The sequence below is a fragment of the Leptonychotes weddellii genome, chromosome X, assembly GCF_054177405.1.
Source record: "Leptonychotes weddellii isolate Sample4059 chromosome X, ASM5417740v2, whole genome shotgun sequence".
Lineage (NCBI taxonomy): Eukaryota > Metazoa > Chordata > Mammalia > Carnivora > Phocidae > Leptonychotes > Leptonychotes weddellii.
In genome coordinates, this window is record NC_138385.1 from 33,085,999 (window position 1) to 33,100,333 (window position 14,335).

General features: G+C 42.2%; 1 protein-coding gene across 3 annotated transcripts in view; it reads left to right on the plus strand.

Moving 5' to 3' along the window:
• Positions 1-1,008: 1,008 nt before the first annotated feature.
• Positions 1,009-14,335, plus strand: part of ACSL4 (acyl-CoA synthetase long chain family member 4) — a 73,016-nt gene continuing 59,689 nt past the window's right edge. Inside the window, exon 1 of one of the 3 annotated variants that reach the window (XM_081808433.1) lies at positions 1,009-1,175. The gene's annotated coding sequence lies outside the window, so the exon portion shown is untranslated. The remainder of the gene's footprint in view (positions 1,176-14,335) is intronic. The other 2 variants (XM_081808431.1, XM_081808434.1) reach the window with 2 other exon arrangements.

The window sequence follows — 14,335 nt, forward strand, 5'->3', positions numbered from 1 at the left end:
TCTATGGGAAGATGGAAAACAGCAAGAGAAATGAAATGTCCACTACTAGCAGGAAGAGGAAGCTAGTCCTCCATTACTCATCAGGGAACTTGGAAGAATATTGGTGCTTTACTTCTTCTGGTGATACATTCTCGGCAGCTTGTCGTGGCTCATTTACAATTATGGTCTGTCCCTTTTGCAGTCCTGAGACAGTTCACCAGAATCTTACTTTTAACAGCAATTTCTTGAATCTCTTGGGAATGGTCTTTGTAGGGCTGGCTCCTAAGCTACGATTGTTGCCAGTGAAACGTCACAATGCTGCAAGGACTCCTCATCAGTTGTGGGCTCTCTGGCCACGACCCCGCGGTGGAAAGGAAAGGCATCAAGTGAACTCCGCCCCCCCACCTGCATCCTTGTGATATTTCACGAACGGGAGGGAGCCGGGGGTCTTAACGCAGTGAGAGGCGAGGTAAGAGGAACCGGGGGCAGTAGCTCAGGCTTGGAGGAGCAGGATGCCTTTAATCAAAGAATAGGATCTCCGTCTGATGAAAGAGTAGAAGTCCAAAGATGAGTATCTCTAAAGGGCAGCTGGAAGATGACCCGAGGGGAACTTTCCTCTCGGGCCTGAGTCCTAGGAAGCGAGCACAGGTGCGGGTGTGGGAGCGCTCCAAACCTCTCTGAAATCAGATAGGCGGTAGGCCCTTCCGAAAACACACTCGATAAGGTGATCGGCCGGCCCGCCCGCCCAGCGGCTCAGAAGCCGGAGCGAGAGGTTGCGGCGAGGCCGCGAGGAGCCGTTAGGCGACTCGGCTCGCCCGCCGCGCCCCTCCTTCGCCCGGCGAAGCCCGCTGGGCCCCGCCTCCGCGGCTGACGTCCGGGGCGAGCGGAGGCGTGAGCGTGGGTGGGCCGAGACGTCGGCCGCCCGCGATTCGGCCGGCTCAGCCACACCACCGCGCGCCCCCGCTCCGCCCGCCCCTCCGGGTGCGTCTATTCCGGGCTCGCGCCGCGCCGCGCCGCGCCGCGCCTCGTCCCGCCTCCGCCGGCCGTCCGGGTGCGCGCGCGTCGCTGCGGCTTTTTCTCCGGCCTCCGCGGCGCGCCTCTCCTCGCCCCAGTGCTAGCGGGCACGCGGCTCTTCCGCGGGCTTCCCGACTGCCAGGCGCCGGCAGGCTGCGAAGACACCGTGGGCCGCGTCTCCGGTGAGTAGCCCCAGCTGCTGACCCCTGCCGGAGTCGGCGCCCGAGTTCCGGCGGCCCCGCCGTCCTACACCTGAGCCCCGCGGAGGTGGAGGGGACGTCCCAGTTCCCGGAATGGGCTCCCTTTCTCCTGGAGCCCGGCCCAGCTACCCGCCCGCCTGCCCCCCCCCCCCGGGGGGCCGGAAGGTTCCCGGGGTCTCTGCATCTTCTCCGCTGAAGCCGGGCTTGCCTCTCTTCCTGCGGCCCACCGCCCCCCACCCCGCGAGGGCCAGAGGCATCCTCCCGACCGGGCTCCTGTGCTTTGCCGTGACCCTTTCCGAAGAAGCACCTCAAGTGCTCGCCAGACCTCCAGACGACCTTTAGGGCGCCCCTAGACCTCAACACCATCTTGTCCCCTCCGGGTCGGTCTGGCTCCGAGGGCTAGGGGATCTCTCTGGCCCTGGCAGCAACCGCCCTTTGGATTTGAGGGATGCCCTGGCTTCCGCTATCCTTTTAGCTTCCGTATCTTTAGGTATGTTAGAAAACGACTGAATTCAAGCAGAAGCATGCTCGTATTTTTTCCTCTTCTTTCTATCTACATCCCTGTCCTCACGAATGCTGTATATTTAGCATTAGCTTTATTCACTTCCTCTTCCTCTCAGTTGAGTACCCTACAGAAATAATTGGGGCCGATGTCTATAGCACATAGAAAAATCGAGGAGAATATGATTCATTGCCTAACCCCCATCAAGGGGTTACATATTTTAAATAGGACGTCATTTCTCCTCTGCACTCCAGCATCTCCTCCTTCAAAGGCATTTTTCCACCCTCTTGAAATGAATTTTGCTCTAGTGTCTCACCTTCAAAATAATCAGTCATTGCTCCAAGAAATGACGGGGAGATGCAGAATAAGGGCAAAATAGCATTTGAAAAATGAATCCCTTTGACAGAGTAATAAGCAGTCTGCTTTATTGGTTAATGGCTAAATTGACGCCTCAGTTCATGTACAAAAATGAGGATGTTGGACTAGAGCACAAATAAGGTTCCTCTAGTGTTTTGATTCTAGGACTTCTAAATTCATGCTTAGTTCCATAGTGCTGCGTGATGGAGATTTAACCTAATTAAAGCCCCATTTCCCGGTAGTTGCTTGTCCCTTCAGTTTTTCTTGGATTTTGCCTGTAATAGTTGTAACTGTTCTTGGGGCGCCTGAGTGGTTCAGTCGTTGAGCGTCTGCCTTTGGCTCAGGTCATGATCCCGGAGTCCTGGGATCGAGCCCCGCATCGGGCCCCCTGCTCCGCGGGGAGTCTGCTTCTCCCTCTCCCACTCCCCCTGCTTGTATTCCCTCTCACGCTGTGTCTCTCTCTCTATCAAATAATAAAAAAAAAATAGTTGTAACTGTTCTTGATACATAAGGCTGTGTGCAAGTGGCGATTCAATTACAGTACCGTCAACGAGCATGTCAGTCAAGCTTTTTATGGCATAAGGCCTCTTCCTTGAATTGTAAAGTAGCTCTCTTTTTCACTTGGAGCCACTAAAGTGTAAGACATGTAAGACTCCTGTTAGAATTAACAGCCTCGCCACCATTTAGGTGGAGGATGAAACAGTAGACCGTTAGTATATTTGCACCATAGGATAAAGCACCATTTTGTTCTGATATGGGAAGTAATGTGACACTTAAAAAATCTGTGGGAAGGTGTAATGCAACAATTAAAAGCTTTTCCCCTGAAAACCCTATTAAAAAAATAAGTGATTCAGATGAACATTTTTGTTTGTGTTTCAGGTAGGGGTGGGGTGGGTGGAGGAGAAAGGAGAGTCTTGCTCAATTCAATAAGAGGAGAAATGAATTGGGGCTCTGGAGAGGCTCTGGATCCAGCTCTAGCTAATTGTATAACCCTGAACAACTCACTTAGCCTCTCTTCATTTTTGCATCTGTAAAAGTGCTGTGATGATTGGCAGAGTGAGCCATAAGCCCCCTAATTTGAATTCTTTGTTCTTCTACTGAAAAAAAAAATATATATATAATGAATCTGTATATGTGATTATATGACGTAAGTTGCATTAACGCTGTGCTGTAGGTTCTTAGTTATACCAGTTGTCTAGAATGTTTTTTTTCAAAGATCTGCATATGCTTGTTCCAGTGTATGTGTGCACAATTCTTAATTCATCCTTATCAAATGAGTGGAGACTATATGTGGAAGTCTATAAATTGGGAAGCATTTTACAAAAGTTGGGTATTGTTAACTTCTGCTTGCAAGTGAAATGTGTGCATACCACACTCTTTAAAAAATGTTCGTGGGTTTTAGAAGTTTGAAAGTGAATGTGTACATACTTCCTACTGCCTTGTAACTGTAACTGACTAGGAACTTTAAAGACTATGCTGGCATCTCATTCATTCATTTATCACTCATTGAGCTTATCTCGTTCCTTCAGCTGTCACTTATTTTGTGCCAGGCCACCAGGATATGATGGTTAAGAAGACCATCTTTATGACTTTATAGTTTGGGATGGTTATGGGAGGGTTGTGAAGAGATAGATGTATATACAGTTTATTTATTTATTTTTTTAAAGATTTTATTTATTTATTTGAGAGAGAGAATGAGATAGAGAGAGCATGAGAGAGGGGAGGGTCAGAGGGAGAAGCAGACTCCCTGCTGAGCAGGGAGCCCGATGCGGGACTCAATCCCGGGACTCCAGGATCATGACCTGAGCCGAAGGCAGTCGCTTAACCAACTGAGCCACCCAGGCGCCCCATACAGTTTATTTTTATTAACAGCAACAACAGCATTCAAATCAGGGACATAAACAAAATCCTGTGGACCTCACAGCTCCATAGGGGAGGAGGAGATGATTGTATTAATTGTAGCCTGTAGCTTCTCTTCCTGGCATTCCTTTTCTCTCCCTTCCTTGACTTTAAATTCCTGAGACGGTAGCAAAAATAAAAGCTTTATTTTTCCACTCCTATCACTGGCTGGTGTTCTATACTCTTTTTCATTCTTTGTCTATTAACCGTTCATTTTGAGGTAGCTGTAGATTCTCATACAGTTCTAAGAAACAATACCCTTTATCTAATTTTCCCCAGTGGTAATATCTGCCTAGCTGTAGTATAATACCACAACAAAGAAATTGAGATAGATACAATTCATTCACCTGATTCAGAGATCACCAGTTATCCATGCATTCATTTGCCTGTGTGTATTTAGTTCTGTGCAGTGTTATCACATGGGTAAACGCATGTAACCACCTCCAGGGTAAAGATACAGTTGCATCACCACCAGGATCCCTGGTGTTGCCCTTTTATAGCCACAGCTATCTCCCTCCCTCGCTGATCCCTGGCAACCACTAATCTGTTTTCCATGCCTATAATTTCATCATTTCAAGAATGCTATATAAATGGAATCATACAGTATGTAACTTTTGGAGATGGGCTTATTTTCCCCCCTCTATTCAGGGTGGTTCCCTGGAGATTCTTGTAGGGAGTCTATCTTGTATCCAGTTAGTTCCTTTTCATTGCTGAGTCATATTTGGTGGTGTAGACATGCCCCTTTGCTCTGTCGTATTCCATGGTGTGGATATGCCCCAGTTTGTGTCACCGTTCACCGATTGAAGGACATCTGGTTGTTTCCTGGTTTTTGTTCTGAACCAATTATAAATAAAGCTTCTATGAACGATTGTGTACTGTTTTTTGTGTGAACACAAATTTCCATTTCTCTGGGGTAGAGGCCCAAGAGTGCCGTTGCTGGTGGTAAGGTAGTTGCATGTTTCATTTTAAGAGCAACTGCCAAACTGTTTTCCAGAGTGGCTGTACCATTTTGCGTTCTTGCCAGCAGTGTATGAAGGCTCTTCATCTTTGCAACATTTGCCGTTCTTATTATCTTCTGTTTTAGCCATTCTGATTGGTGTCTAGTGATATCTTGTCACAGTTTTAATTTGCATTTCCTCAGTGGCTAATGATGTTGAACATCTTTTCATGTGCTGATTTGCCATCTCTGTATCCTCTTTGGTGAAATGTATGTTCATGTATTTTGTCCATTTTCTTGTTAGTTTTTTTTTTTTTTTTTGTACTGTCAAGTTCTGAGAGTTCCTTATATATTCTAAATACTAGTCCTTTGTTAGGTACGTGGTTTGCAAATATATTCTCCCAGTCTGTAGCTTGTCTTTTCATCCTCTTCAGAGGGAGTTTCAAAGAACAAAAGTCTTTAATTTTGATGAGGTCCAGTTTATCAGTTTTTCCTTTTATGGATGGTGCCTTTGGTGTCAAGGGGTCTTCTGTGCCTTTGTTATTTTATTCCTTGCTGTTCTGTATAACATTCAATATTTCTGTAAGCAGTGGAACATTTTTTCATTTCAATGATCCTAGAGCTCAAATGTGTTCCGTGAACAAGTGGTCTTGATGGCTTAGAGTGTGAATACATACTCACACGTGCTCTTGCTATATTAAAATGGCTGCCATCTTTTGTGCCTTGCAAATATAATTTCTGCCTTACCAGGCTGTGAAGTGTTAAATTTAATATTTTAAAATTAAGTAGATACGATGTGCCAAGGAGATTTTTGGTTTCACTTTCTAAATCAAAACTGTTTTGGCAAAACTGTATAGTTTTTTTGTTTTTTAATCAAGCTTTTTGGTAAGTGATCCAAAGAACAAATCTGTGTTCTCATTTAAATTTTCCTTCTGTGTTTCGAGTAGTGAGGTCATGACTCTTGATGGTGTATTTAGTAGTAGTAATCAACTCAGTGTTGATTACCAGAATAAGGAATAAAAGACTGTTGAATTTGTACGTCTAGGCTGTATATTTTTCTTTTAGAGGAGTTACTTAGTGTTCATCTTCATTTTCTTTAAAAATTATATTTTGAACAATGGATGTGTTTCTTTTATGAGAAGAACTTACAGGAAGAGGTTAGTGAATAATTTTGAGAGTATTCATTTCTATAAGATGGTACTGAAATTATTACTTGTCCCTTCAGTGTCACCATATTTGCTCAAATAAGTGTACGGCTAGGGTAGCGGGTTCCTATTGGATAAAGATCAATCACTGGTGTAAGGCAAGGGCTGGCAAAATACTGCTGGTGTTCAAATCCTGCCCACCGCCTGTTTTTGTAAATAAACTTCTCTTGGAACGCAGTCACATCCATTCATTTATACATTGTCTGGCTGCATTCAAAATACAGTATCAGAGTCAAAACAGAGAATGTATGGCCCCCAAAGCCTATTTACTCTCTGGACCTTTCCAGACAAAGTTTACCCAGAGATAAAGCAACCTTATAAATTATTGAGTCCCTGTGTTCTGAAGGAAATTTAGCAAACTTTACTTTGACTTTTAGTACCTTTAATTTAATTTAATTTTATTTTATTTTATTGTACTTTTTAGTTACATTTCCATGGGAAGCTGTGGTTCAGAAGAGTGTATTCATTTTCTTTACTAAGTCTATAAGGCGCTGTGGTCTAGAAGCAGCAGTAAGGAATGGACGGAGGGTTGGGAAAGTGGATTTTGTTGTTGTTTTTCTTGTTAAGTGGGGGCTATTTCAGCGTGATGCAGATTTTCGGATACGGCAACTGGTGAGATTCAGCAAGAGGTCTATGCATTTGTGATGTCCTTCGGAAATCCTAATTGTAAGCCAGGGCGCGAGTGATAGAGCCAGCTACAGCAGTGCTGTTGTCCCCTGCTCCCAGCACTGCTCCCAAACCTTTAAATACATAGTAGTCTAGGCCTAGCAAGCTGAACTCAGACTGTTGGTTTACTGTTTTGTTTGCGTAGCTTTCTTTTGTCAGTTCGAAGTTGACACTTTAGTTTTCTTAAATGCTCTATGGGTGATGTTGAAAATGGAAATTGAGTGAGGACAGTTGGCTCTACATTGGGAAAGAAATGGATCCCTGCCTCCCATCATATACAAAAAGAAATTAAGGATGTATTTAAAAAAATTTAGGTATATATTTTAAAAAAACTTCTGGAAAGCATAAGACAACCAGAGCAGAGTTAAAATGCAAGTGATGGGACTAGGGGGAAATGCCATTTACATATGCAATAGAAGCTTTAATTGACTTCTACCTAACTGACTCACCACATGACATGATGCCCTTTGTTTCCTTTGTAAAATACACCGCACTGAACACTTGCTATTAGTAGGCTGGTCTCCAGTATGCTTGAGGACACACCATTGGAACAGATGCTTTTGTTACTTAACCTATAAAAATTTACAGATGAAATGATAAGATGTCTGGGATTTGCTTCAAATTTTATGGGGGATGGGGTGGAGGTGAGGAGTGCATAGAGATGTAAAAAAAAAAAATTCACGTGTGAATAATTGTTGAAGCTGGAGTCAAGTCATTATAACAAAACAGATCGAGTGTTTTGGAGAGTTGATGAAAACAAGTGACTACTGTCCAGTTAGGTGTGGGTAAGACGACAAAAGATTTGTTTGTTTGTTTGTTTGTTTTTTTAAAGATTTTATTTATTTATTTGACAGAGAGAGACACAGTGAGAGCAGGATCACAAGCAGGGGGAGAGGGAGAGGGAGAAACAGGCTTCCCGCGGAGCAGGGAGCCCAATGCGGGGCTCGATCCCAGGACCCTGGGATCATGACCTGAGCTGAAGGCAGATGCTTAACGACTGAGCCACCCAGGCGCCCCTAGATTTGTATAAAATAAGGGAAAAATCTAAAGTTTTCTTCACTCACAGTGCTTTGTAAGTGTCTTTTAAGTTATTTGAAGTTATACATTTTCTAAGAATTCAGTTTAAATTTCTTCATAGTCAGTGGGCTTGGAGTTAAAGAAAAAGGTCTTCTTGTCCTCTTGGCCCTCTATCAAAAGTTTGAGGAATGTGTGTACATTTACTACTGATGAAATGAAGTTAAAATGAAATGTTTGTCATGTGCATATTTCTTATGATTGTTTACCTTAATTGACCTTTTTAATGAACTTATCAACTGTTCCAAATAACATTAGGTAAAAAGGCTTCTACTGTATACTCTGGTTTCTCTTCAGATCGCATAAATCTTTCACCTTTTACTAAAAAAGACTTCTACTATATAATATCCATGATATATAAAGAGCTCCTACAAATCAATAAGAAAAAGGCACACATTAGAGAAAGTAGCAGAGGGTTATGAATTGGCATTTCCCAGAAAAAGAAAGAAAATGATGAGTAAGAAGAAAGAGGCTTAAGTCCCGTCTAGTAATTAGGGAAATGAAAACCATTTTTCACCAAATACATTGGCAAAACTAAATATAACATCCCCTTTTAGCAAAGAAATGGGTACTATCATACATTGTTACTGGGAGTGCAGATTGTACAGCTTCTTGATAAAAAAATACCCACATCCTCTCATTTTAAAATGTATGTATGTTTTGACCCAGCAATACTGTTAGGAAACTAGGGAAATACCTGCACATGTGTATGAAGATACATATAAGGTTTCACTATAGTGAAACTGGTCATAACAGTGAAACCTTCAGAGCAACCTGAATGTCCATCAATAGGGGAATTATTTAAATAATAATATGCTGTTTTATGGAATACCATAGGGCTATTAAAAGACACCCTCAGATAGACCTATATAAACTGACAAAGGTGTTCCAAAGTTCACTGTTAAAGGAGGGAGGTTCGGAAGGAGGGAGTCAGCCCTGTCCACATACCACGATTCCACTTACCTAAAAACAACAGTGGACCCTTACTATGTGCATGGATAATAAAAAAGGTCTGATTGATACATACCATCTCTGGGGGAAAAGGGAGTGTTGTTAAAGGAAGGCAGTAGAAGGCATACTTTAATTTTTTACCCTGTACAATTCCATGGTGAGTTTCTAAATTTGTGATTACTATTTTGACAGTGATTATACAGATGAATAGTCTGACATATTTACACCCTGGAGGATACGTCACTCCGATCCCGATATTGTGCATTATACGATGACACTCTGCTAGAAATGCAGTGCCTTGTGTTTAGTGAGCACTCTGGGACTTTTTTGGTAATTTCTCCCTTAGTTAAAGTACTAGTTGTATCTTTTAGATTTTCTACACTAAAAATATAAGTATAAAGAAGTATAAAGGCACTGTAATTCCATACCCAGAGAGATCTATTGCCAACTTTTGGGTATATATGTTTGTGCACACATATCTGCGTACACACATGTAGGGGCGCTTGCATGCACACATACGCACACATATGCACATGTGCAAACATGTATCTTTCTACAAAAATGGGTTCTTACTCTATATACCGATTTGTAACTTGGCTTCCTTCAACTTGGCATTATATTGTGAGCATCTTTCAGGATTGGTAACTATGAATAAGTGAAAAAAACCTCTTGGTGGGAAAGGAAAAACACTGCTATGTAAATACAGTGTTCTAGTTAAAATAACTGGTTTCTAGGACAAACTATAATCTTACAAAAAAAAGTCATGGTCACCAAAAGTGAATAACTGAGGAATTTAAAAATTCTCAATGTTGAATCAGTTCAGTTCTGTTTTGAATTTAACTATGAGCATGTTCTTTAAATTGTAGTTACTAGTAATGATGGGTAAGTGCAATATATCACAATGTCATTAGCAATCTGTTTTGGATTGAGGTTTTGTTTTGTTTTGTTTTGTTTAGAGGGGGAAAGAGGGTTGAGGCACAGAGGGAGATGGAGAGAGAGACTCTTAAGCAGGCTCCACACCCAGCATGGAGCCCAACTCGGGGCTCCGTCTCCCAACCCTGAGATCATGACCCGAGCGGAAATCAAGAGTCAGATGCTTAACCAACTGGGCTACCCAGGCACCCCAAGGAGTTTGATTTTGACAAGGACTTTAAAACTGAACTTGAACAGTTACTTTGATTCAGAGAAAAAACAACAGTTCTAATTTTTGGTAGAGGTGTAGGCATATTTGTATTCTCTTACAAGTTATAAAAGTGAAGAAAATCTAGGTTTTCTGTAGCAACATGAATCTTTGTCTATGATATCTCCATCTGTAGTATATAAAACTGAATATTAGAACTGTGTTGGAGGGTCAAGTTTGATTTGGGCAAGTACATATGCATTCTGCTCTCATGTCATCTAGAGGCATTTTTTTAAAAAGTTTATTTAAATAATCTCTGCACCCAGCGTGGGGCTTGAACCCACAACCCCAAGATCAAGAGTCGCAGGCTCTTCCAACTGAACCAGCCACAAGTCTGTCTAGAAGAATTTATTAAGTACATCCATTGAAGGTTCATTATAACCTCTTCCGGGTTTATGCTGTGAACTTAGAGGTGAAAATTTTATCTTACTTTACATTACACTGAATACTTTTTGATACTTTAACTATTTTTTTTTTTTAAAGATTTTATTTGTTTGACAGAGAGAGACACAGCGAGAGAGGGAACACAAGCAGGGGGACTGGGAGAGGGAGAAGCAGGCTTCCTGCTGAGCAGAAAGCCCGATGGCATGGCTCGATCCCAGGACCCCCGGGACCATGACCTGAGCCGAAGGCAGACGCTTAACGACTGAGCCACCCAGGTGCCCCGATACTTTAACTATTTTTAATGAATTCAATAGAGTACCAAAAGAGTCTACCTTGCAGACAGTGGTATGAATGTGAAGGCACATGGTAGCTGCTTGTGTTTTTGCTATGGCAATTGAAACAGTGTCCCTGTTCTCCAACGCTGTGCATCTCAGGTTTTTTGGGAACTGATTTTGCAATACGAGGGTTTTTCTCTCATAGGTGCTGTCAAGGGAGCGGATTTTGTGGAGGAGCCAGGATAGAGGTTCTGTATTTCCCATTTGATTAATGAGAGGGGCATGAGGTGTTGAAAACATTACTGGTAGATTCTAGTGGTTGTAAGGTGAATGCAGTGGAAGGCCTGGTGAAATACCTGGTTTCTCTTAGGTATTCTGTGTACTGCCTTGAATATATGGTTAAAGGATTTAAATACGATAAAAAAAGCAGTGATAGGGTTTCAAAGGACCACTCCCCTGGAGGTACGCAAGTGAGGAGTCATCAAAGAAAATCTGGAGAAATGAGCAGAGCTGCTACCGTTGAGATGGGGATCATTCACTATGCTCAGAATATGTTAGTCGTTTCTGCTTCTCAGATGAACTGAAAGCTCAACATTTTCCTCAGTCAGGAAACAGGAACTTGGTGAATGAGCTTAAAATTCAGCTGTGGCTTTGAAAACTGAAGAGAAGAGAGAGTTAGCACTAATATCTCATGGGATGAATCCAAATAAAAGATGCTATGTTCCACATGACCACTGCAGATACGGAGAAGTTGCTTAAAAGAATAGTTGAAAAATCCTAACTTGACCGAGGGGTCGAACTGGACAGAACTAGCTATAAACAATTGTCAGATGAATGTGTTTTAGGCATACAGAGCAGAAAAGAGAAAAGCAGGCTGAGGAAAATGGCATTCTTCTACCTGGAACCACAGAAACCTTCAGGATTTGGTCAATTGCAAGGTTGGTCTAGGATGGTTTGAAGTGTTTGGTAAAATATTTGGGATTCCCTCGGTGCCCAGGCAGTTCTTTACAGGAGTAGGTTAGAATTTCTGTGAAGTAAATAGTTTCCATAACCAGGACACTAGAAAAGATGCAGGGCTCGGGCTCATTTTTGGTGAATTATAGCAACCCACAGATGGGAAGCTATGTGATGTTTATTTCCCCAAATAGAAAGAAATGTAAGCATTAGCATATTCATTCAAATACAGTTACATTACACATTTTTAAGCAAAATGATTGAACTCATTGGGATGTTGTACAACTCAAATTTTCCCCCAGAAATTTTTGGATTTCTAGATTTTGTTTTTAGTGTCAAGTATAAAGGCCAGGATTTTCATGTGGAAGCAGATTTTTAATTTATTACATATTTACATTAATTTTAATATTGTCTTGACCACCAAGACATTGTTGAGTATTAAAATGTTTGTAGGTTGGTAGTTTTCTTTAGGAACTATCCCCCAGAGAATTTATTCTTTACAGGTGGTATCCCTTAAAGTAGTTTTAGAGGAGATAGCTGCAAAATGGAAACCTTCATGAACCCCCTGCTGCCTTTTTATTCTTGTTTTGAATTGGAATCCCCCCACCTAACTTTCACAGCATTTCTTTGGGGATTACGTGGGTAGAAGTGAATGAGGGATGATTCTTGACCCCAGGCATACAAAATATTCAGTGGGTTTAAAATGACACCTAGCTCAGTGGGGCCCCCCTGGAGCTGCTGTAAGCTAGGTGTTGTACAAGGTGGCACCCTGGCCCTTGGGAGGAAGAAGTGTCAGACATGTCGGTGCCCAGATGGCTCCCCAATCCCTGTCTCATCTCCGCGGTAGCCTGCATCTATGTCCTTGTTCTTTGCTTATGTGAAATGATTGTGTGGAGTGATTGGCCTATGGTTGCGGTGATAACATTTGGTGAAATGGGAGAACTGTCCCTAACACAACTTTCAGACGGCTGATCTTGTTCTCAAAAAGCCCCTGGCCCTAAAGATGGCAGGTTTTTTGTTTTGTTTTGTTTTAAAACCTCATAGGGAGAAAGGGCTTGCATACAATCTTGTTTCTCGTTGTCCTCAACTGAGGAAGCTGGACCATCTCCCTGCCCGTCTTTGATTGAAGGGATGTGTTGCTTTAAGGCATAGCAGGCAGGAAACAGGAAGTGGGTGCTATGCCACAGGGCATTACCAAAGGAGTAGGAAGTGGCAGTGAATATATGATCTATACCCAGAGTGTATCTTAAGGTTTGAAAACCAGGAATCGCAACTCCAGTTTGTGCTATGAAGACCTATTTCAAAACCAGTTGTAGCCTATGGGGTTCCTTAAGCTAAGAGTATATATATTGAGAAGCCCTGCCATGTTTAATTTGATGATACCACAGTCTCCAGTGGAAATCTGCAAAATTGAATCAAAACTCTTATCTTTATCTTTTTCAAAGGTGGGATCATTGCTAGATAACACATGTTACTTTAATGACCTCAGTGAGATGCAAGCAACTCATTTTTATTAAATAGGTAATCAAAGATCTATCCTTTATTTGTTATTTTTATTTTTCTACTGAAGTATAGTTGACACACAGTATTCTATTAGTTTCAGGTGTACAACAGTGATTTGACATTTGGATACATTGCAAAAATGATCACCACAGTGTCTAGTTACCATCTGTCACCATATGCAGGCAGTTCTTTTTGAAGCAGCTAATTTGGGTTGCAAGAACTGTTTTTCAACCTAGAGTTGATCTCTCTAATTTTGCACCCTTCCTAGCTAATGTAGCACTGTGGTAACTTCCTTCGTCCCTTCTCTAGATGTTACAACATTTGTCATGAGATCATGAGAAAAAGTTGCTTTTTGCATTGGGTAGAGTGACTCAATTTGTTTAGGATGCAAAATCACTTCTTAGATTTACCTCCCCTGTGTAAGAAAATCAGTGATGTTTCAAAGTGGCATAGTTATTTGGGTTGCATAAATTGTTCTGTGGGATGATCTTCTAAACATTGGGAATTTGTGTTGAGTTTGGTACTTGGCCAGGTCTTTGGCCACATCCTGCTATTGCTAGACCTTTAAAAAAATTTTTTTTTCCTCTGGCTTTTCCCGGCACTGCCCCATTGCTGCTGAAAGATCAGGATGTTGCCTGGGCTTCGCACCAGGCGTGGAACCTCGGGGCCTTCCTCTTCTACTCACTGGCACAGCAGCCCTGGGAACCCTAAGATGGAGATGTTGGAACTGTTTTGATAATACCTTTTCTTATTCTTTAAAAATCTGGCTGGCAAGCCACTGTCACATAATCATCAGACCTGAAGATATATAGTAACAGAGAACTTTGGCTTTCAAACCTTCCTCTGGATTGACCTCGGTTTTGCTTTTGAGGAAGAGTAAGCAGCAGATTGGCCCATATTCCTATAAAAGCAAAGCACCTTCTTATCTTTTATTGCTGCTCACATTGGTTGCAGATGCTTCAAAGAGGGCTGAATTGTAACCTAGTTTAAAGACAATATATTTTAGATTAAATGTTCACAGAAATGATTGCAAAGGGATGTATGTCTTCTAGGCAAATGACATTGCAGACTCCGCAGAAATTCAGTGCTTCAGGGATACATGGGTGAGATCTGCTAGTAGGAAATAGCAACACTGTTGACTTTGTAGCAGGTTTCTTGGCTGACCTTTGTATGGTACATACTCCCCCTCCCTTAAACAGCAGTGTTTCATGGAGATGGGACAAAGACTGCTGCTCTTCTTGGGAGTTTCTAGTGC